The 25837-nt window shown below is 42.6% G+C and overlaps 1 protein-coding gene across 11 annotated transcripts in view; it reads left to right on the top strand.

Annotated features, from left to right (window-relative positions):
- LOC106880794 (neural cell adhesion molecule L1.1-like) overlaps window positions 1-25837 on the top strand; it is a 537440-nt gene that overhangs the window by 280741 nt on the left and 230862 nt on the right. For 9 of the 11 annotated variants that reach the window (XR_016241963.1, XR_016241961.1, XR_016241962.1 and 6 more), the window contains exon 1: window positions 12233-12541. The exons of the other annotated variants lie outside the window; for them this stretch is intronic. The gene's annotated coding sequence lies outside the window, so the exon portion shown is untranslated. Of the gene's footprint in view, window positions 1-12232; window positions 12542-25837 lie in introns of those variants that run through there. 11 annotated transcript variants of the gene reach the window in all.

The raw sequence follows: 25837 nt of genomic DNA, 5'->3' as shown, positions 1-25837 counted from the left end.
AGGTGTTTAGTTACAAAAAATTAATTTCTCGATGTGCCGTTCAAAGGGAAAAGATCCGAAAGGTCAACACTGAATTTTGCGGCGGCCGTCGGCGGCCGTGAACAAATTAATTTAAAAGTTGAAGAGATTCAAGCTTTTTTTGGCATGATCTCTGCAAAGGACGGTGAGTCGAAAATTATGCCACCAAGTGAACTACAAAATAAGATAAAAGAAAAAAAAACAATAATATACAAAACCTACAACATGGAATCCAAAGGATTTGAACACTTAGAGGAAATCTCTATAGAGAAGTGTCTTGGCGCTACTATGCGTGAAATTAAATATTTAACGAGAGACACGAATTCACCACGATAGAAATAAGGTTCGAGTCGACAGAGCGGGTGAAGGAGTATTCGACTCGAACCTTGCAAAGTGGCAAAATTCTTCTACTACCTTTATATCTGGGACATAGAACGTCCCGGATAAAGATTGAAAATATCCCCCCAGAGGTAGAGGTAGGCTGGATCGTGGCCACCCTGCTTTCCAAAAGGGAAGATAAAATTAAACTCATACAGATTACAAGAGACGGACCTCAAAATTGGCGGGGCCAGACCCTCGAGATCCTGGCCCAAGCCATGACTAATGATTTAGAAGAACTGCCCGAAACGATAGTTATGGAGGACTTGAGCATTCCTATACACGTGGAAGGCAGAAGGCCACGCTGTTTTAAGTGCGGTAAGAAAAGCCGCATTAAAGAAAAGTGTCCGGACAACAAAAAAGTAGACTAGAGTACCTCTACCCCGCCTCCAAGGAAGATGACCCCCCCCCCAAGAGAGAACATCGGCAGCCAAAAAACTAAAGTAAAAACTAAAAGTAAAAGAGGTTGCACCCGCGGCCAGGGAGACAAGTATAACCCCTGCAGGAACCAAAGAAGGTGCACTCCCGGCCATGGAGGCCGTAACCAAGAATGCACCCACCAAAGGGGGTGAAATCCCGGGCAAGGAGGCCGTTACCAGGAATGCATGCAACCAAGAGGTGGCACTTGCAAGAGTGACTGCGTCGATTGAATTCATAACAGACAGCGAGGAAGAAACGCAAGAACCCACAGATTGCTATCAAGTATGTTCGAGGAAACGACAAAAAAAAATGGACTCCCCGAATAAGGAACAGGTCCCGAAGACCAAGGTCCCAAAGCCAGGAAAAACAGAAAAGAAAAAGGAGAAGAAAATGTCGTTTATAGACATACCCATAAGCATACCGAAACCTAAAGACTTAGTAACGGTTGCTTACAAATCCCAAAATATTTATCTAGATGGAGTCATTAGACCCCCATCTAAATACATCTATATATAGGAATGACTATAAATAGAGTCCAATAATAATTGCAAAAATTGCGAGAACTCTGTATTATGATGTGTCCAAACTCCACCCTAAAGACATTTGTGTCCCTAAAAATCTCAAAAAAGTATTCGACCCGCCGGTTGAACCCTTTCTGGATGAAAAGAACGAAGGTAGGGAAATGGTCTCAAATGTTTTGAGAACCATTCCCCTAAAAAGATATGATGATAAGTGGCTTTCTTTTCTTCTATGACTTGGAATGGCCGTGTTAAACATTGCATGTTTGAATGTGTGAGGCCTGAACTCGAAGAGGAAGCAGGCGTGCCTCCTCGACGGCCTCAGGTCACATGGTATAGATGAGATGGTTATTACAGAGACCAGGCTGGACAAGCAGCAGGCCTTCTCGGCCCTCCTGAACGACTACAAGAAAATAATTTCTCCTAGCCGGGAGGAAGGGAGCAGAGGGGTGGCTGTCTTGATGTGAAAAGGCCTGGTCATGCAGATACGTACAATCATCGTGGACTCAGAAGGCGAGTTGATCGTTCTGGATCTGACATACAGTGGTAAGGCCTTCAGGCTGGTCGGCATCTACGCGCCTGGTAATGCAGGCAAACGGGTTGACTTCTTTCAACGCCTGGAGAATTTCCTAGTGACATCGAGGACAGTAATTGTACTAGATGACTTTAACGCTATACTGGATGCACGCCTGGATAGCGTGGGCTCGAAGGATAGGGGAACTCATGCCTCATCGATCTGCTGAAGCGTTTCAGGCTGGCAGATCGATATAGACTTGATCACCCGAACGTTCCAGTGTGGACTTGGGTGAGAAACGACGGATCGATCAGGTCTTATATAGACAGGATAGTCGTAAGTACTAGAGACAGGCATAGCTTTAGTTGTCCACAGTTTACCTACGTACCCTACACAGATCACAGGTTATTGACGTGTAGGGTGAATATAGATAAGATGCATAGACAGGATCTGGCTACTGGAAGCTGAACAAGACTTTATTGGATTGCGAGGCTTACCGTAGCCAGATTAAGGTGTTAGTGAAGAGGGCACTTACCGGCGCTGTGATCAACAACCGGTGGTGGAGTGCCCTCAAAAAAGCCCTTCGAATTGAGTCAATTAGATTTAGCAAACAGTTAAGTCTAGAACAGACTAGAATAGAAAGGGATTTAGTTAAGGCATTAGAAGAGGCACTGAGGTAGGGCTCTGTGTCACAAGTGTTGACGGCGAGATCGGCACTAGACCGATACCTTAATGCCAAGCACAAAGGATGCAGAGTCGGGGCTAGGACACATGCAATGGGCCGTGAAGGTATCAATGTTGCTAGATGGGCTCGCTCGGAAGAAACCCGTCGTGGCATCGGTGCTACGATTGGGTATTTGACAGACGAGTTCGGACAGGTGATCCAAGGACAAGAGGATATATGCAAGGCCTTTCACAAGCACTTTGCCGCGTTGTTCGGGAGGGACGGAACGTTGGACCATGGGGATGCTTTACGGCGTTTTCTGGCCGGCGGCCCGCGTCTTTCGGCTCGTGATGCTGAGCGTTGTGAAGAACCAATCACAGCCAAGGAGATCAGGGAGGTACTGTCCGAGTGCCTCGGGGACAAGTCGCCGGGTCTGGATGGTATTCCGTATGAATTTTATAGTAGCATGCTAGACTTGTTCTGGGACATACTGTCCAGTGTGTACACGAATTGGCAGCAGAATGGGAGGATTCTCAAAGCTGTGAGCCGTGGAGTGGTGACACTGATCAGGAAGGACCCGGGCAAGGGGACAAAGTTAATAATTTTAGGTCCATAACTCTGCTAAACACAGAGTTAAAGATTTTGGCCAAGGTGCTTGCAAAGAGAGTTAGGGTTGTCGTGGGCGACCTGGTGGGGGAAGCACAGACATGTGCCATCCCAAGAAAGACGATACAGGACAACCTCCACCTCATTCGCTACACCATAGAGTGGGTGGGTAAAATGCATTGCAACGGTGGGGCACTGGTGAATTTAGACCAGTCTAAGGCGTTTGATAGGGTTGACCACGGATACCTGGCGGCGGCCCTCCGGGCGGCCGGATTTGGCCCGACCTTCCGAGGCTGGATTAAAGCCATGTATGGCAATATCGAATCAATAGTCCGGGTGAATGGGTTCTTCTCGAACCCATTCGCGATCGAGCGTTCGGTTCGCCAGGGCTGCCCCCTGTCCCCGATCCTGTATGTGTTGGCGCTCGAGCCATTGCTGCGGAGATTGAGGGACACGGTGGTGGACTCGCATGATCTTTGTTATGGGAGAAATGTGACGGCATATGCGGATGACGTCACCATCACCGTGTCTGATGAAGGGCGTCTACCTCGCGTAGAAGACGCTATCAAAGGATACGAGACGGTGGCAGGAGCGAAAATTAACCAGGAAAAATCAGTTATCTTGCAACTCGGCACCTGGCGGGGCAAGTCGATGCCTCCCAACAGCGTCGTCGGGCGCTAGACGGAAGGCCAGGTTAAAATGTTTGGGGTCTGATTTGGACCGGATCTCCAGGTGGAGAAGACCTGGAGTGAGGTGGCGAGCAAGATGACAGCCATGGTCTGGGAGGAGGTTATCGTTGTTGGGAAGGACGGAGGTTGTGCAGATGTTTATAGTATCGGTGATAACCTACCGCCTAACCGTCGTGCCTTGCCCCGGTTTGTGGATGAACAATCTGGAGCGGATCCTTTTCCACTTTTTGTGAGGAAGTAAAACTCCACTTGTGAGGAGCTCCATCTGTTGCCAGAAACCGTTAAAGTGTGGGCTGGGGATGCCCTGACTGATGATGCGCAAGTACGCGCTGAGGCTGAGACATCTTCGGTGCCACCTGGATGGTGAGCAGGTGTGGTCAACGCTTGCCGAGCAGGTCTTTCCAAAGTGTGAATCTCTTGCGGACTTTAGGATCATGGATCAGGCGGAAACCCAAGTCAGGGGAATGGCAGGTGGAGTGCAAACAAGCACTTTCCCTCTTCTCCGAGGTGAACAATGCTGACAGCAGAGTTACCACAGCGGATATTTATAGCGGGTTGGTAGAGCATAAGTCTGACGATGTCCTGGGGGAGATTTTGGGCTTCGATAAGAAGCAGCTAGCCAGCCTGTTCGGGAGGACCTTCGGGTCGAGATTTCTGGATAACTACCAGAAATACTTGACCTGGCTGTGCTACCGATCGGCCTTACCGGTTCGGGAAAGGTTATCAAAGCATGGTTATGACACCTCCCAAACATGCCCGAGGTGCGTGCGTACCAGTGAAACGGTTACGCACGCCTTCGTACACTGTGAGGAGTTGAGGGAGTTGATAGCCTGTGCCGAACAGCTGGTGTCGGATAACGAAGGAGTACGGCTCTCGACTGAGTCCATGATAAAGATTGTACTGCCTTCCTCTTTCACCAAAGAAAAGAAGGTAGTATGTCTCTGCGTAATAACCATATTGAACGAAACGGTATGGAAGACGCGAATGAAAGGGATTGCGACAGGACAGTTCATCTCCGGACGAGGGCTAGTGAATTACTTCACCACCCATCTTGCTTTCAAGATCCGTCTGGAGAGGAGGAGCCTTCCGCAAAGAGTGTTCGCGAAAAGATGGAAGGAAATCGAAAGAAAGATGAGTATGCAAGGAGCCGTGCTAACACGGCCGGTCCGGGCATAGAAGAACAAAAAAAGATTTACAAAAGGAAATCAACCGGCGGGTGAGTGCACTAACCCAAAACCCCAAAAGAACCATTAAAATTTTTAAACTTATATTATATCATACTATATCATATCATCCACAATTCGAACTAAATAATTTGTAAAAGCCGACTGGCCCATATATATGTTCTTGTCTGTCTTTGTTTGTCCCCTCTATGTATCCTTGTATTAGGAAAATAAAGAAATTCAACCGTCTTTAGACCCGCTTAGGTCTAGCCGCTGGCCACAGAGCACCAGCCAGTTCCAGCGACGACACGACATTGGAGACACTTCATTGGAGATCAAACATTTCGTTCAACTGTTTACTACAAGCTCCTTCGTCGCCAGCGTCTACACCAGACTTCTCTGCGTATACACCACACCAGCAACGCTAACACAGCTTTCTCCACGCTGTTTGTGAAATGCTTCACCAAGGTTAACAGCGTATTCAACCTGCCAGAACTCCTGTGCCAAGTAACCGGCAGCAGCATTGAAGCCACAACTTCTTTCTCGACATGTGCCACTCCTCTGGCTCTGCTACTCGGCCACATGTGACTTTTCGGCTCTGCCAAATCTCGGCTGCTAATATTCTTGTGTCAGGAGTCACCACTTGTAAGAGGTAAATTATGTCGGCACTGGAAGGGTGCCAGCATCCGAACATAAAACAATCTTTTATTCTGTATGTACAAAAATGTACACCTCGGGACAATCAGTAGCCAGGTCTGGTGTGGAAACAGCAAAGTCGGAATTAATCATACTTTGTGAAGACACTATTACACCTTGGAACAATCAGTAGCCAGGTCTGGTGTAGAAGCAGCAAAGTTGGAGTTAATAATACTTTGTGAAGGCATTTTTCACAGAACTCCAGCAAAATCGGAGCTGGTCAAATACCGAGCGTCCAGAGCAGGAGCGTAGGCGAACTGAGAGCTGCTAAGGACACGCCTACGTGGTTCAGCGGCTGCGTCTCGAGTCAGAGACGCAAGAGAACTTTGTTGCCGCTAGATTTCTCCGCATGCGCATGATGGAACTTCCTGCAGGACTTCCAGAAGATTCCAACCCTGCGCATGCGTGCTGAAGACTCTCAAGATGACGTCACTACAAGGCTCCCCCTCGAGTGCGGAAGCACGAAACAAAAGACTGTAGTGGCTCCAGAAAACAAGATCGCTACTAATCACCCAGAAGTTGTGGCACACAATATGACAACTCAAATAGGATCCTTCTGAATTGACGTGCACCACTTTTCATATATGTTTCATGTAGTACCGAAACACTTTCAAATTTTCATTTGGTACCGAAACACTTTCAAACTTCGTATACTTGTATATTTTGTGTTAGAGAACAGATAAAAATGTTTGTATTCGAAGTTATTTCATGTAAAAAAAAATGGTCGTATTTCGGTAATTTCAACCAATCACTGACGTCTATTGAGATGAAAACAATTACTGCTGTGAATTGTGAACAACACACGTTGTGCGGTGTAATGTTTTATATGACACATTCTACCAGTATCCCAAGTTTGAAATTGTTTCGTTAAGAAAACAAGTGGTGCCCGTCAATTCAGAAAGATCCATCAAATAAATATTATTACAGTATAAATAAGCATGCACAAAAAATTTTTTTTTTTTTTTTTTTACAAAATGTTCAATAACAAACATTGTAACTGTCAAAGGAAACACAATAGAAAATGTCAAACGTAAATAGTCTTTGCAAGTTTCTTGGGCCAGTGAACAGTTCTGCCCGATCTTGTAATGTAAGGTTTGTTCGAGGCAGGCTGCGACGACGAAGGTGATGCTGTTGTATATCCCTCTGAAGACTCGCAGAGATAACACAACGAGTTGTACAATTTAATTATTACATTTATTATTCAATTACATACAAAGAACGCACTCACCCAATGTTCGTTATGAATAAACAAGAATCATGTCCGCCATATATATCAATGACATTCTACTACCCCAGTCACACAAGACAACAACAATGAAACAATGAACTCAGACGAACCACATTGACACGGGACTTCAGACGAACACAAATCCAACAGTCCATATAACACCTCCCCACTGAAATTGATGCTACACAAGAAGTATCAACAGCAAAGTCTCTCTTGGGTTTTACGGGTTCTCTTGGACCGTCTTGGGTTGTCTGGTCCATACTCTGGAACGGGTAACATGGTCTTGGGTCTGGTTTGTCTTTGAGTTAGTGGCACAGTTTCTGAGATCTCCATCGGGTGATCTGTTGCAAATTGAAATACAGTGTTTTCTGCATCACCAGGTTCATTGTCTTCCTCAGTTGTGTACTGCGGTCGCAGCTGTTCCCGGTGTCGTCTCCACATCGGGCCATGAGGTATGACCTTCACGTTAAAGCAGCGAGTACCCAATGACTTTTTAATGATTGCTGGTACCCATCGGGGATCTTTGTCTCGGCGAGGTCCATAGTATAGTGAATACACAGGATCTCTGGCCTTGTACTGCCTGATAACTTTAGCGACATCAGCCGAGCTTGGAGTCACCTGAGACTTGTATGCTTCCTTAGACTGTTTGCCTTGAGCAATGTGTGCTGGCGATGGCAGCAGAGAATCAAGCCTTGTTCGTATCTGCCGGTGATTCAAAAGTTCACTTGGAGAGAATCCACAAGATGTCGGTGTTCTCCGGTACTGCATCAAAAACTCTTGAAGTGCTCGTGTCGGCGGAAGAGAAGACTTCCTCAGAGCTTGTTTGAAGGTCTGCACCAAACGTTCCGCTGTTCCGTTGGTAGCTGGGTGGTAAGGTGCCCCTGTCAGGTGTGTGATCCCACGTTCTTTGCACCAGATCTGGAACTCCTCAGACGTAAAAGTTGGTGCGTTATCGGTGACCAGTGTGTGAGGAAATCCGAAGTGCGCAAAGTCTTCCTCAAGCAGATTTAAAGTGAGTTTGGAGGACGTGGAGGAAGTAGGATGAATGCATGGGTACTTGGAATAAGCATCTGTGATCACCAGCCAATCTCTACCCATAAAATTTATTGCGTGGTCTAGGTGTAAGCGGCTCCACGGCTTTTCTGGTAACATCCATGGGTGAACTGGAGGCTTATATGGCTGCCTTTGATGTTTGTTACACGAATCACATCGTCGACTGGCTATCTCTATAGCAGCATCGATACCAGGCCAATAAACAGCAGTTCTTGCTAGTTGTTTCATGCGTTCCATGCCAAAGTGTCCAAGATGCAGAAGATTGAGGATCTTTGGCTGCAAGCTATGTGGAATCACAACTCTAGATCCATGTATAAGGCATCCATGGCAGATACTAAGTGAGTTTGATAACTTACGGAACTTGTTGACTTCGTCATTGATCTCTATGTTCTTTGGTGGCCAGCCTTCACGGACGTAGCGCATCACTGTAGATATCACTGGATCTTTCCCTGACTCTTGACGGAGGACGTTAGCATCCACAGGTTGGACTTGAATACTAAGAGCTTTGATGGCACACACCATGTCTATGTCTTCACCATTTTCCTTTCTGTCAAAGCCGTTGTCATCACCGAATGACAAGCGACTGAGGGCATCAGCATTGCCATGATCTGCTGATTTCCGATATTCAATGATGTAGTCAAACTGGTTCAGCCACAGGGCCCATCGTGCTAGTCTGTTAGCAGCGAGAAGTGGCGTCCCTTTCCTCGGACTGAATAGTGATGTCAGTGGCTTGTGGTCAGTCACGAGTACGAATTTACGACCGTACAAATACTGGTAAAACTTCTGCAAGCCAAATATGATAGCTAGGGCTTCCTTTTGAATTTGACTGTAGTTACGCTGTGCAGAAGTGAGAGTCTTGGACATATTGGATATTGGGCGCTCGCTTCCATCAGGATAGCGGTGAAACAGGATTGCTCCAATACCAACGTTTGATGCGTCACAAGCCAGTCCCAAAGTTTTGTTTGGATCAAAATGTATCAGAACTTGACTTGATTAAAGTACATTTTTCAAGTGATCAAAAACTGACTGTTCCTCATCTCCCCACTTCCAAATAGTTGACTTTTTCGTAAGGCAATAGAGTGGCTCTGCTATACTGGCTAGGTTTGGGATAAACTTTCCATAAAACTGAACTGAACCTAGGAAAGATTTCAAGCTTGATTCGTTCGTTGGAGATGGCATCTTTAAGACTGCTTCGACTTTGGATCCCTTCGTGATCCCTTCAGCCGACAAAATGTGTCCAAGGTATTCTACACTGGGTAGTGCAAACTGGCACTTTTCACGGCGACATCTGAGTTCATTGTCGCTTAGACGTGTGAGCAGACACTTTAGGTTGTTCAGGTGACTGTTTGCATCTTTCCCACTGACGAGCATGTCATCCTGGAAGACGGCCACTCCAGGTAGATCATGGGTCAGGTTTTCCATGATCTCCTGAAAGTAACCAGGTGCTGACTTGATTCCGAAAGGGAGTCGTTGTTGCAGGAGTACTCCACAGTGAGTGCTGAGTGAAAGTCTGCGTTGACTCTCTGGAGCCAGCTTGATCTGATTATAGGCATCAGCAAGGTCTATCTTTGTATATCCGAATCCACCTCCGAGTTTCTGCATCAGTTCAGCAGGGAGTGGCATTGGATGACGGTGATCAGCAAGTTGGTCATTGATTCCCACAGAGTAGTCACCACAAATTCGTAGTTTGGGTTTCAGGTTGCTTGAAGCGTGTGCTTTACGAATTGGTACCACTGGCGTTCCGTATTCGTTGAACTGAACTGGCTTCCAGATTCCCTTGGCGATGCTTTCTTCGTAACCTTTGGCTAGGTCATCACGAAGAGCAAACGGGACCGGACGTGCCTTGTGAAAGACTGGTGTTGCGTCCGATTTGAACTTCACTTCCAGTTCAAAGTTCTTGAGACATCCCAATTCTTGCTTGAAAAGATCTGGAAATTCATCACACATGTTGTGACAATTTTGCTGCAGGGAAAAATAGAGCTCACTTGAGGTCTTTGGGTATATCCCTTCTGCACCTTCCCTCTTGGTTTGGCTGTCTATGCTTTTCAAACCTAGAGCAGTGTCCACAGAAATTCCCAGAGTCTGGATAGCATTCCGACCCAGCAAATTAAGATCAGAGATCTTGGTGAAAATGTAAGGTATAAGATCCTGCTTACCGGTTGTCGGATCCTTGGTTTGGACCATGAAAGTTCCTAGAACAGGCAGGTTGTGCTTGCTGGCAGATTCATAGCGATGCTTGACATCTTGCAGCTTTGGTCTTCCAAGTTGTTTCCAGACTGACAAGGAAACAAAATTGCCTGTAGTAGCAGTGTCCAATTCCATTGTGAACAGTCTGTTCTGGATTGTTATTGGCACAATTAAACTATGAGTGTCTCGGGAAACTTCACCTAGGATCGCCTTGACTAGCTCAGCTTTTGTGATTCTTTTCACGGGAGTTTGTGAATGGCCATTGCATTGTTGATGTTGTTTTTTCCTACACACCGCTTGCAAATGTCCTTTTTTGTCACAAAAATGACATTTGGATTGTTTGAAAGGACAGTCTGTGGCTTTGTGGGCCTTTCCACATCGGTAGCATTTCTCCTGGTTTGTGGAATAAGACTGCTGATGTTTCTTTTGAGGACTCTTATTCTTGTTCTGTTGGACCTTGTAGACCTGCTTGGTTTTGGAACCGTAAACAGTTTCTTTTGCAACCTTTGCTGCGTCTTCCGTCTCGATGGCAACTTGGACAGCACGGGCAAAATCTAGTTTTGTGTCTTTTATCTTAAAAAGCGCCTTCAGAACCGCTTCATTATTGACTGAACATATGAATCTCTGTCTCAGAGCTTCATCCTGTGGGTTGGTGATCGCTGGAAAATCACAGGTAGCTGCATCCTGGCGTATACGTGCTGCCAGCTCCTGGAGAGTTTCGCCTGGCTTCCGCTGCATATCACTCCAAAACTTGAAACGCTCTCTCACAATGAAAAGTTTTGGGTCAAACTGTTCCTTCATGAAGTCAACGATTTCGTCCATTGTCAAGTTGTTGATATCTTTAGGCGGATTTTGTTGGGTAGCCAGATTAGCAAGTTGTTTGTAAACAGTAGCGATCTGATTGGTCAGGAACACCTGTGCCATGCGTTGTTCAGGTACACCGTTAGCAGCCACAAACGTACGGAATCTTGACCAGTAATCAGGCCATAGTTCTGTCGCTGAATCAAATGCAGCAAATGGTGGAATCGACACTGTTGTTGAAGCAGTTGAAAAATAGCCACTAGAATCGCCTTCAACTTGTCGAGCACCAAACAGTTTTAACAGAGCGTCCATATCTCTCTGATGTTGTTGCATTTGCTTGTCCATTTGTTCCCTAAACAATTTAATAAGTTCTACTGTCTGTTTTTCAGCCATTGTTATTACGATGAATAATTTTACGGTAAAGTAAGCATGTATCCTATCGATCCTATCGGCGACGCCAATAAACTCTGTTGTATTTCCCTCGGAAGACTCGCAGAGAAAACACAACGAGTTGTACAATTTAATTATTACATTTATTATTCAATTACATACAAAGAACACACTCACCCAATGTTCGTTATGAATAAACAAGAATCATGTCCGCCATATATATCAATGACATTCTACTACCCCAGTCACACAAGACAACAACAATGAAACAATGAACTCAGACGAACCACATTGACACGGGACTTCAGACGAACACAAATCCAACAGTCCATATAACAGATGCTGTCGGTGATGGTGTTGACAAAGGTGCATGTGTAGGTGATGGTGTTGACAAAGGTGTTTGTGTAGGTTTAAAGGTGGGCGTGGCAGCGGTGTCATCAAAAGGTGTGGACACCTCAAAATATGCCTTTGGAAGCCGATCTACAGAGACGGTCTCCGAACGACCATTCATATCGATCGTGAAAACTTTGGGTGTGTGAGAAAGCACACGAAAAGGTCCTTTATAAGGAGAAACAAGAGGTCCCTTGACAGAGTCATCTCGAACAAAAACATGTGACCAAGAGTTCATATCCAGTGGGACATGAGAGGGTGAAGATTGTTCCCGGCAAGCCATGAGCGGAAAATATGAAAAATACGTGCGAAGTCTGGCAACATAAGACGCCGGATCATGGAGCTTTGTCAATACCATCACCTACACATACACTTTTGACACTGGAAGGGTGGGCACCCTTCCAGTGCCGACATAATTTACCTCTTACACTTTCATTCTTTATTCGGTGGGATGGAAGTGAAAATAGAGTAGGAGAAAGAGAGAAGAATAAATTGCACAGAGAAAGAAAAGAAAGGTGTGAAAGTAGAAGAGTCTAAACGGACATACAACATTGAAATGCTTTCAGCTTATTCATCTACATAACCTAATTGGCTTGACGATAATAGAACGATAGTTGTAGTGAGGGTAAGAGAGAGAGACGGAGAGAGAGAGAGAGAGAGAGAGAGAGAGAGAGAGAGAGAGAACAAAACAATTGGTTGTCCTAAAAGTTGTCGATAGCTAATGTAAGCACGGTAAAAATATAATCTGATCCTCTAAACAAGTGTGGTTTAAGTTTTACATCCGCATTTACACTATATAATGTATATGTAAGATTCATTGTCGTCGGTAAGTAAATATTGTTTAATATTCATCTGAAGCTTGAATATAAGAAAACGCAACTTGCTTTATAATTTTAATTTTCAAACTACAGAAGTTTAAGTTCATATTCGGTTTGAATTTGGAGATTTTATGCCTATTTAAGCGCCTCACAAAAAGTACAGTAGCTTATGTAAACACGAGCACATAAAATATGTATACACACACGTTGATAAAATTTTACTGTTGTTCGAGAACATATATATGTATGCATATATGTATGTATATGTGTGTGTGTGTGTGTGTGTGTGTGTGTGTGTGTGCATGCATATATATTCGCTCTATATATTCATATATTCATGTTGTAGTGTACCTGAGCCCTGTATACAATAATTTCCTTAATTTTATATAACACACACAATATTCATATATATATATATATATATATATATATATATATATATATATATATATATATTTTTTTTTTTTTTTTTTTTTCAGCGTGGTGGTATCTCTTGATACCCTGTATTATAATTTTAAATAATTTTAAATAATTATTACCTTTGATGGTTTTTATTCCCATGCTGACCACTTGATAAGATCAATATTTTAAATATCGATCTTATCCTTATATATATATATATATATATATATATATATAAATATATATATATATATATATATATATATATATATAAATATATATATATATATATATATATATATATATATATATATATATATATATATATATACATACACATACATACATACATACACATACATACATATATATATATATATATATATATATATATACATACATATATATATATATATATATATATATATATATATATATATATATATATATATATATATATACACACACGCACACGAGTGAGTCGACAATCGAAAAGAAAAAGGGCTCTCAACACATTTAGTAGGAGTTACATGTATTGGATTTCCTGTCATACCTATGTGTTTTGTTTGGGTAATTTACCCATGTTTGTCCTCACCACCACCTTCCCGATTTGTCTCTTCGTTACGCCCTGAAAAATTGATGGTGCAGATTCTGGCAAGACTTCGTTTTTTAGCCCTTCTCCTCAAAAAACACCCCTTCCTAAACGAAAATCCATTTTACTGAAAGTTAGGTAAAAACAAAGCCAACTCGTATAAATTTGCCGAAACTGCTTTCCCGACCCTCGGAAAAAATTTTTCGCAACAAGATCGAAGTGGGTAGAATAAACACTACGTAGTAGTAGTAGTAGTAGTAGTAGTAGTAGTAGTAGTAGTAGTAGTAGTAGTACTATGCTAGGGCATCTTGAGAAAGTTGAAAGTGATTTCGGAATATAACGAGGAAGAATTCCGATCTTGGGAATTTTCCAAATGTCCTCTCCCCACCTCAAAATTTTCCCTACAAATTACTTTATGTCGTAATGTATGCTGTTTCAAAGGTATTTATATAAAATTTCATTGAAAAGTAACCTATTTTCCAAAAAGTTATGAGGGAAAAACTCGGATTTTGTGAATTTTCCCAAGTTCTCCCCCACCCTTTGGGAAAGATTTTCCCCACAAATTTCTTTATTATCATAATGTATGTCATTTGAAAGTTATTTCCGTAATATTTCATTGATAAAGCTCCATTTTCCTAAAAGTTATGAGAGAAAAGCTCGGATCTTGTGAATTTTCCGGTCCTCTCCGCACCCTTCTGTTGCTTTGCGCGCATTTTTTTTTTTTTCATATTCGTTTCCTACACATTGTTTTACACCCATTCCAGTATGTTTTTGGATTTTCATTTCCGGGTCAAGATGTAAACATTATTTCGTATGTTATTTCGTGTGCAAGATTCTTGATGTGGATACGTGTGTTGAAAGAAATACGATTAAACCTTGGGAGAGGCATCATGCTGGTAATAAACACATGCACTGCTTCAATCCTTTATCAATTTATAAACAGTATTTAGTTTTTTTTTTTGTTTTTTGTTTTTAGTTAAATCATTTCATTGCACTCTTGCAATCTCTTCAGTAACTTGTCTCTCCACTTCCATTAATTTTATTTTGATGTATGATTTAGCGTTGCTTTGAAATTGTCCGGTATGAGCATGTGAGTGTGTGCACGTTCGTATGTGTGCACGCTCGTATGCGTGCACTCACGTATGTGTTTGTGCCTATATGTAAGTATGTGCGTCCATATGTGTGTTTGTTAAATTTCGTTCATATCAGATAAGATAGAGACTTTGGACTTGGTTTTGATTTCCATTCTGTTATTTTCTGTTTTCTTCGTAAATGCATCTTTTTTATTATTATTATTTACGTTCACGTTCTGTATTTTATGTATGAACAACGTCTGCAACCATGGGTAATTGCAAGGCTTTTATCTACGTGTACTTGCTATTCAAAATTGGTCGTGTTTCCGTTATGAGGACTGACTCGTGTATTTGCCGTAACGATGCGTCATTAGGGTGTCTTGACAGGATTTCTATGCTAATCCGGTCCAGTACACCACCATGTTGTTCTTTTGCATGCTGGTATAGCACCGAGCTTTGTTTGTGATTCTTATAGTCCCTCCAGTGTGTTCATTTACACGCTCAGCCAAACTTCTCGCCGTTTCATCTATGTATGCCGTGTTTCCATTTTTACAATCACCATCCATACAGCTTATTTTGTAAACTACATTTCTGGCTTTGCAGTTGATACCAGGACTATATTTGCACACAATGCAATTCTCTTCTATACATTTTGTCCTTTTAAAGGTGTATGTTTTGCATATTATCGATCTAATGGTTCTCCCTGTTTTTTCTATGACATTTATCTTCAACTTAGTACTTTTAAGGATTTTTCTAAATCTGTGAGCTAATTTTCTTTGTGGCGTGGCGTCTATAAACATTACACCTTGGAACTTGTCGGTATCGTACCACGTGTTCTTTCTGTTTGTTTTGTTATTAATTCTTTGTAGTCGATTCCACTGTTTATTACGGTACCTAGGTTGTGTCCCATCTGTATCTTTGACAACAATCTCCTCAAATTTCTTGCTAGCTCCTCTGTATACTCGGATCATATCTTTCTGGCTGTATCCCGAAAACTGTATGCGATGCATGAAGTCTTGTATATGTTTTTATCTCTCCCAGTGACTGCACAGGGGGGGCGGGATATGTTTTTCATTATTCTGACTAAATCGGCTATTAATATATTAATTTTCACACTGTGTGATAGAGCCGAATTCTTATGGATAACATACTTTGAAGATATAGGTTTCATATAATGTGAGTAGAGGATTTGAACTTTGTCGTCAATTGTTTCTAGCCAAAGTTCTCTATCAAGTACCGGGAGTCTCTTGTTTAGATGTTTTGTTGGGTAATCTGTTGTTACCTTCATGCTCTGGTGTATTGCATTAGCTATATTCTGGATGTTTTCCATCACGATCTTCTCGTTCTCTTCAGTCTGAATGTTCGATGGTGTTTTGACTACGATGTTAACGTCATCCACATATCTCCTGTACATTTTGATTGTTATTGAGTGTTCCTCGAGAGATTTTTCAGCTTTTTGTCCCACCAGGTCATGAATAGGCTTGCCACGTCCCCGGCCACACTGATACCAACAGCCGTTCCCTGGACCTGCATGTATAGTTTTTCATTTAATTTAACTATATGGTTCTGCAGGGTGGTCTTCAGACTTGCACTTACAGCATGTGCAACCATTTTTCGTGTTTGGATATTATCGTCTGGGTCGTGGGTGTGTGTATTCCATCCATTCCAACGCTCCGCGGTGGTTTTTCTAGCAGCTGATGTGATCGTATGTGGTCTACCTCGTCCTGACCTGGTGGGGCAGAATCTAGTTAGGTCGTGGTGATCTAAGTATTCATTATTATAAACGAGCTTTAGGAGGAGGCCTAGTTCCCTCGTGTTCACTTCATGGAAGGTTACTTCACTTTCCGAAATAATTTCCACGCATCTTTCTACGGCAAAGTCAATGTCGATGGATGGATAGAGAGATACTACATCCATACTGCCTATAATACAATCTGTCAGGTCATGGGAGCAGTTACATTCATTGACTCTGCTGCGGAGGACCTCAGTGCTTTCACAAATATCAGAAGACATCCCGATGGGTGGTCTTAATACTTGCGAGAAGAAGAATGACAGCCTATAATTGCTGTCAATATTAGCACCACAAATCGGTCGACATGGTGGGGGGGGGGGCATGATAGGGTCTGCAACGGGTTTATGGTCTTTTCGTAACCCATAGAGTAAAGGAATGTCGTTGTTGGATGATGTGAAGTTCTGTGCTTTGCGTCTCTTAGGTTGCAGTATGTTACACCACATTCCCATGTGTGCGTTGAGAATTTTCTCTACTTTTTCATATTTTTGCGGTGTAACTGCTTTCATATCTTCTATATGTTTTTGCATCGTATGGGTGTAGTTTTGCAGGCTGTCTACCGACATCCTGCCTGATTTGTTTGTAGGGAGGTATACTATCTCATTGTTTCTAACTCTACGTTTTAGTTTTCGTATGTCCATTGCAGCTACTGTACCGAGTTGGTGGGCTTCGACTTCGTTTTGTGTTGGGGCAGTTGCTATATAACGTGTTAATGCTTTCCTGAGTCTGCTTCGAGCTAAAGAGATCATGGCTTCTGTTTTATCATCCGTATACGGCGGGATGCACTCTTTTGTTGAAAGGTAAACCCGTTGGATAGTTTCGGGTCATATAGGATTTGTCAATTGTGTTATAAAAGAGATTTTCTAAGGTGTTGTTGTTGCCATTGTTGTTATCCTTGTATGTGTGGCTGCTGTTGTTATTGTGACGGACGTTGTTGTTGCTGTTGTTCCTGGTGTGTACGGTGCTGTTCGTGTGGTTGTTTCTATTGCTGTTATCATTGCTGTTGCTGGTGGTGGTAGTGTAATCATTATTGTTGTTGTTGTTGGTGGTGGTGGTGGAGGGTGTAAAAGGTTGAGAGTTGCAATAGAGACATTAGTCTCTCTCTATCACCTTTCAACAAAATTATATATTAAGAAACAGTAGAACAATTAACAACATAATAAAAATAAGTTTTATTTTTGGTGATGCTTGGTTTTACAAATCCTGTGTCATTCAGCCTGGTAGCCGCTGGTTAACTTGTAATCGGCATCTGGATATTAAGAGCTTCGTTGAGGCACGCCAAAGGAGCAAGTAGTTGCCACGTCGAAAGCATCGCGCTAAAAGAGAGAGGGTTAGAAAGCGCGCGAAGCGCTTTAAGTACTGGTTTTACTACGCATGCGCATTCGAGGGGCTTCCGGGAAGGCAAGTCCCTTGCGCATGCGTAGATTGTACTTCCTTAATGGCGGCCATAATTTCGCGCCACTACAATCCCTCCCCCCATCCCCGAGTGCGTAGCACCAACAAGGAAAGGATTGTAGTGGGCGCCTGAAACAAAATGCGGCATTAGATATACAATGAAAATGAAACAATTTGTTAATACAGAGAATAGAAATACCCAACAATGTAATACAATGCACATGGAAAATAATATTCCAGCGGCACAAGTTAAGTTCAGCTTGGTAGGAATTGTTGGCTGTAATTTTTTTTTTTGCGCTTACGTCACTGCAGTTCCTTTATTACTTGTGATTGATGCAGTGGCGCAAGAAATGTCTATGAGTGTTCAGCACTAATAGGGAAAAACACAGTTTGAGCCTTGTTTTTACAAAAGGAATGCTGAAAATGCAATAATATACAATGCAGTCAAATATAAATTGTCTTGGAGAGTTTCTTTGGCCAGTGCACTGTACGGCTAGACCTAGTGACATAGAGTTCACTTGTGGTAGTTCTCAACGACGAAGGTGGAGTTTTCACAGGTGTATGTGTTGGTGATGGTGATGATAAAAGTGTATGCGTTGGTGATAGCGTTGACAAAGGTGTGTGCAAAGGTTGAAAGGAGGGGGGGGCATGTCAGTATTGTCAACGGAAGATGTAGTTTTATCAAAATACGCTTTCTCCAGACAGTCGACAGACACGGTCTCCGTACGACCATTAGCGTCTATTTAAAAAAATTTGGGTGTGCGAGAGAGCACACGAAAAGGTCCTTTATAAGGAGAAACAAGGGGTCCTCCGACAGAATCATCCGTAACAAATACATGTGACCAAGAATCAATGTCTGATGGCATTTTAGAAGGTGGATATTGTTGCCAGGGACTCATAGTAGGAAGATTAGAAAAATAATCTCGTAATCGAGTGACATAGGACGCTGGATTTGGAGGCTGTGATTTGTCTGGTACCAACATCGTACCAGGCAATGCCAGTGTGGTACCATACAATTGTAGTGAAACCTCTCTCTCGGGCATTCAATCATAAATTATAACGAAGCTGCTAACATCTAGCCTTCGGCTGCCTTGGACCCTTGTGTCCACCACTCTGATTGGTTCTCATTTGCGCGGCAATTGTCCCCAGTTCTGCTTCGCGCTAGGGTGCATACCGTCCAATCGTGGCCTTCTGATATGGACACGTGAGAGAGAGTTTTTCTGCGTTTCCGGTGAGCCCTATTTCAACTATAAATAAACCTGTTTGAACCCGCCAGTCGTCTTCGATTCCAGATCTCTCACAGGTCTGGTCGCTGACCACACACACATATACAGAACACAGCTACAGCCAGTTTCCAGCGACGACGTCTTCACTACCAAAGTACTGACTACTACAATGTCATCGCCAGCAACACCACCACCAGAGTACACACCAATATCAACAAACACAGTTTCATCTCTACACTGTATGGGTGGATTATTTCCACCACGAACAACAGTCAGAACTAGCCTGCGAGAATATTCTGTACCAGGTCACCGGTCGCAGCATCGACGCTCAACACACATGTGATACCATAGCTCTGCTCTCTTGGCCACAACTTCCTGCGTATGAACATTCTATCTCCTTGTGTAACTCATATACGAACTGGTTTTCTCTATCTCGGTGTCTAAGACTTTTACAGTCTACGTTACAGACACTCTTTCTACGTTCTGTGTTTCTCTCTCTCACACACACACACATTGTACACACACTCTTGCTTATACGACAGTCCGTCATTTCATATTGTTGTATACATACTCTTGTACACGAAGGCCTGACTTATGTATTGTGTTATTTATATATGCAGCATGCACGCACACACAGACACTACAGTTTCACTATGTTAATAAACTTACTCTCTTTATATATCTAACGGTTGTCTGTCCTATTCTGTTCCTTCTACTGGCACTTGGCTCGTATCTCTCACTACGAGCCTTCTATGTTATAGATTATGTTGTGTTCGACCGTGCGACGCGTTAAAAGGTCTGCTTTAACCTCAGTCCGGTAACCAAGTAGGACAACAGGAAGAAATTCAGTCCATGATGCGGATTGGGCGAGGCGCGCAATGCGGCCTTTAGTTGCCTGTGAAAATGCTCCTCCATCCCATTAGAAGCGGGATGGTAGCTGGTGGTGCGTATATGATGCACCCTCAGGATTCGTGATAACTCACGAAATAATGCGGCTTCAAATTGTCGACCACGAGCCGTGGTCAAGCTAGACGGTACGCCGAACCTAGAAACGAAAGCTCGCGCAACAGTCTCAGAAGGAATATCTGATATAGGAATGGCTTCTGGCCAGCGGGAGAAACGATCAACACAAGTTAAGAGATATGAGAACCCGCGACTCACAGGCCATGGTCCAACCTAATCAAGGTGAACATGGCGAAAACGAGCCTCTGGAGAAGGAAATTGTCCAAGAAGGGCACGAACGTGCCTATGTACGTTCGCACTCTGGCACTTCATGCAAGAGCGTGCCCAAGTGGTAATTGATCGCCGCATGTTGGGCCAGAAAAACCGAACAGTGACAAGTTTTACTGTTGCAGAGATGCCCGGATATGACAAGGAATGAAGGGCATTAAAAACAGAACGTTGATGGTTCTCAGGTATTAAAGGTCCAGGAGAACCGGTGGATGTGTCACACAGTATAGAGCCTTCTGATGAAGGGAGGGGAAGATAGGCAAATTTACAATTGTTGAATTTTGGCGAAGTTAAATCTAACGTCGACAAAAGAGGTTGGTCCTGCGAAATAGCAAGTAAATCAATCGTTGCAGGAGAGGAAATAGAACTGACAGGGAGTCTCGAGAGAGCATCAGCAGGAATGTTCTCCTTCCCCGGCACATGACGAATGTCACCTCCAGGTGACGGAAAGCACGAGGAGAGAGTTTGTCTGTTTTAGAAGACAGAGCGAACGTAAGGAGCTTGTGGTCAGTATAAATCACAAACTCCCATCCCTCGAGTTGGTGCTGAAAATGCCGAACCGACAGAAAGATCGCTAATAGCTCACGATCAAAAGTACTATATCTGCGTTCGGCAGGCTGCAATTGGCAAAAACAGAAAGCCAAAGGTTGCGTTTGATTATCTACGGTGTGCTGCAAAACAGCACCAACCACAGAATCTGAAGCATCCACAGATAAAGAGAGCGGAGCATCAAGAGCCGGATGTGCAAGAACAGGAACAGAGGATAATTCCTGTTTCACGGACTTAAAGGCAGACAACGCCTCAGCAGAAAGAGTTAGTTGAGCATCTTTCTTAGAATGGCCTTGTAGTAACCTCGTTAAAGGAAGTAGTTTGTCTGCACACCGGTCTATAAATCTTCTGTAGAAGTTGACCATGCCTAAAAAATGGCGATGTTGTCGCAAAGAAGTTGGAGGTGCGATGCGTTGAATGGCATCGACTTTAGCAGGAAGAAGTTTGATCCCATTAGAATCAATATAGTGTCCCAGAAATTCCAGGGAGGACTGCCCGAAAACACACTTATCGGGGTTTATCTTTACATTATATGCGCGGAGTCGCTGAAAAAGTTGCGACAAATGGTGGAGATGATTCTCTTTTGTATCACTAGCGATGAGTATGTCATCGACATAGGCGAATACAAAATCAAGTCCACGAACAACTTCATCTATAAATCTTTGGAAAATGCTTTTGCATTCCGCAGACCGAAGCTCATAAAAAGAAATTCAAAACAGCCAAAAGGAGTAGCGATGGCAGTTTTGTGACTGTCCTCTGGATTAACTGGAATCTGGTGATAAGCCCGAACCAGATCAATCTTGGAAAAGATAGTGCAACCGTGTAGATTTGCTGAAAAATCCTGCAAATTCCTAATTGAATAACGATCTGGGACCGTTACAGCATTGAGTCACCGATAGTCCCCCACCGGACGAAAATCAGAATCACCTATTCGCGCCAAATGAAGGGGAGATGCCCATGGACTAGTGGAGGGGCGTATCAGGCCGAGTTGAAGCATGTGTTCAAACTCGGCATTAGCGGTCTTAAGTCGGTCCGGTGCCAGACGTCGTGGGCGCGAAAAAACAGGCGGCCCAGTTGTTTTGATATAATGGAGGTTGGAATGAGCAGGCTTTGCCGGCTTAAAAGTTATGTCCATCAGCTCGGGAAAGGAAGCTAGAAGCGAATGAAAAACATCCCCAGCAGTGGCAATAAAAAACGCTGGGCTTAGAGTTGAGTTAGTAGAGCTCTTTGCCGGCGTAAAGAGGGATGTTGAATCGTCGACAAGCCTCCGAAGCCGAACATCTACCAACAAGTTAAAATGATTCAAAAAGTCCGCACCCAAAATAGGATGCGGAATGTCAGCTAAGACAAAAACCCATTGAAAATCTCTACGAAGACCAATGTCTAGGCGTAGAGAAAGCTGACCAAATGTATTTATCGGGGAGGAATCAATTGCATGCAACACTACAAGCGAACGCTTTGGTTTGTCAGAAGTAAAGCGAAGAGGCCAAATACTACAGCACGACTCGGTATCAATCATGAAGGACTTCTTCGACACCTGGTCCTGGACAAAAATTGCACGATGAAAGGTAGGTGCAGAGGAAGAAACAGACGTGCTCAATTTCTTCCTTGGAAGTTTTCCGAAACTTTAAAGGAGCATGGTTGAATGCACTCCCGTGCCTTTTCAGCGAATTTCGTATGATACAAGCAGATACCAGGTTGTGTCGTAGAAGTCGATTGACTATGAGATCTGCTACGAGAGCATGAAGAAGACCGCTTAGAACGGCACAGATCATTCACCCGACGCGTAAGTTCTTCCAGTTTGTCAGCAAAAACATCATAGGAGGGAGAGGATTTATGTGAGGCAATTGATGACGCTTCAGAAGAGAGACAGGCACCGTGTGCTGGCTGAGCGGAAAATTCAAGAATCTTGTCCGCCATGGTGGCGACTTGATCAACCGTGTTGGCGTCAAGCGCCGTCGCCAAAATTGTACGCACGTGAGACGGCAAGCGAGAGAAAAAAATCTTACGAAGGAGAGGGACGTCAGTCCTCTCACCGCTCAACTCTTAAAGGTGGCGTAAAAATTCTGAAGGTGTCCTGTCACCTAATTCTTCATCAGCCATCAGCTCATTAAATCTGCTTTCGGCAGACTTTGTGTTGCGTCGCAAAATTTCTGCTTTTACAGACGCATAAGTGGCGTCTGGGTTCGGGGATGTAATTAGATCTCTGGCAGATGTTGCAAGCTGATTCGACGGAGAAATTCCATACGCATCAAAGTGAGCCTCTGGTTGCGCGAACCATAAGATGGCATCACCAGTGAATGGTGGTAACATGTGGGATGACATATTTGTTCGAGAATGATTCCGTCAAAGTGAAAGGAAAGAAAAGAAACAAGGAACAAATTTTTTTCGATACGAGGACACAAAAAAAAAGGCCGATGATAAAAAACAAAAATTTTGTTGTTCTTCTTGTTTTGTGTGTGGAACAACAGTGTGCATAGGGGAGAGAGAGAAAAAAAAAATTCGTAAAATAAAAGAAAACAATGGTGTTTGCTTTTGTTTTTTTGTTTGTGTGTGCGTGTGTTGCTTCTACTGCGTGCAGGAAACAATTTCACCAACCTTCTCGTATTTTTTCTGCAAGAGAGATGTAAACAGGACAGGACAGAGAAATTAAATGTGTTATTTCTTTACTACCCACAAGGGGCTACACACAGAGGGGACAAACAAAGACAGACAAACGGATTAAGTCGATTATATCGACCCCAGTGCGTAACTGGTACTTATTTAATCGACCCCGAAAGGATGAAAGGCAAAGTCGACCTCGGCGGAATTTGAACTCAGAACGTAGCGGCAGACGAAATACCGCTAAGCATTTCGCCCGGCGTGCTAACGTTTCTGCCAGCTCGCCGCCTTAATACACGAGTCAGTCCTCATAACGGAAACACGACCAATTTTGAATAGCAAGTACACGTAGATAAAAGCCTTACAATTACCCATGGTTGCAGACGTTGTTCATACATAAAATACAGAACGTGAACGTAAATAATAATAAAAAAAAAGATGCATTTACGAAAAAAACAGAAAATAACAGAATGGAAACCAAAACCAAGTCCAAAGTCTCTATCTTATCAGATATGAACGAAATTTAACAAACACACATATGGACGCACATACTTACATATAGGCACAAACACATACGTGAATGCACGCATACGAGCGTGCACACATACGAACGTGCACACACTCACATGCTCATACCGGAAAATTTCAAAACGACGCTAAATCATACATCAAAATAAAATTAATGGAAGTGGAGAGACAAGTTACTGAAGAGATTGCAAGAGTGCAATGAAATGATTTAACAAAAAAAAAACTAAATACTGTTTATAAATTAATAAAGGACTGAACCAGTGCATGTGTTTATTACCAGCATGATGCCTCTCCCAAGGTTTAATCGTATTTCTTTCAACACACGTATCCACATCAAGAATCTTGCACACGAAATACACATACGAAATAATGTTTACATCTTGACCCGAAAATGAAAATCCAAAAACATACTGGAATGGGTGTAAAACAATGTGTAGGAAACGAATATGAAAAAAAAAAATGCGCGCAAAGCAACAGAAAGGTGGGGAGAGGACCGGAAAATTAACAAGATCCGAGCTTTTCTCTCATAACTTTTAGGAAAATGGAGCTTTATCAATGAAATATTACGGAAATAACTTTCAAACGACATACAGTATGATAATAAAGAAATTTATGGGGAAAATCTTTCCCAAGGGGTGGGGGAGAACTTGGGAAAATTCACAAAATCCGAGTTTTTCCCTCACAACTTTTTGGAAAATAGTTTTTTTTTCAATGAAATTTTATATAAATACCTTTGAAACGGCATACATTACGACATAAAGTAATTTGTAGGGAAAATTTTGAGGTGGGGAGAGGATATTTGGAAAATTCCCAAGATCGGAATTTTTCTTCGTTATATTCCGAAATCACATTCAACTTTCTAAAGATACCCTAGCATAGTACTACTACTACTACTACTACTACTACTACTACTACTACTACTACTACTACTACTACTACTACACTATGTAGTGTTTATTCTACCCACTTCGATAATTTTTAGTGTTTTGGCTTCAATTTCGTTTCATTTTCAATTATTTTTACGCTTTTTTAACCGTTCGTCGTTATTCTCATTCTCTCTCTCTCTCTCTCTCTCTCTCTCTCTCTCTCTCTCTCTCTCTCTCTCCCTCTCTCTCTCTCTCTCCATATATATATATATATATATATATATATATATATATATATATATATATATATATATAAACAATATATGAGTATATGCATATATATGTACATGTATGTACATACCTTCATCTACATGTACATATAGATACATATCTGGGTACATGACGTTGCAAAAGAACATGGACAAAATGATAAACAAGGTACAACAAACAAAAAGGCTGTAGACCCAGACGTGGGGAAGTGTGTTTGTATTGAACGCTGTGAAGCACGAACTGGAGAGGTGAAGAAGTGTGTGCGAAGCTTGGGGAATCCAAGACCGAAAAGAAATAGCAACTGGACACACGTGACCAGCGAAGGGTAGGGAGAGATAGATAAATAGATATATATATTACATGCATATACATATATTATACACATACATACACACACACACACACATATATATATATATATATATATATATATATATATATATATATATATATATATATATATATCGGTCTCTTTTGCCGAATCGCTAAGTTACGTGGACGTAAACTCACCAGCCATCGGTTGTCAAGTGATGTTGGTGTGACAAACACAGTCACATACACACACACACACACACACACACACACACACACACACATATATATACATATATATATATATATATATGCACCTATATATACAGGTAGACGTAGGTATGCACATACCTGTACGTATATATATCATTTATTATTTGTTTTACATGATCGAACGCCTGCGTCATCCCTGTTGTAAGTAGTTGTTTCAATTTTATATTTTCTGACGCGACTCTATCTCTTTCTCTATCA

This window comes from Octopus bimaculoides, chromosome 5 (genome assembly GCF_046866305.1).
Source record: "Octopus bimaculoides isolate indiv1 chromosome 5, ASM4686630v1, whole genome shotgun sequence".
NCBI classification, from domain to species: domain Eukaryota; kingdom Metazoa; phylum Mollusca; class Cephalopoda; order Octopoda; family Octopodidae; genus Octopus; species Octopus bimaculoides.
This window is presented reverse-complemented; position numbering and strand designations above follow the sequence as displayed.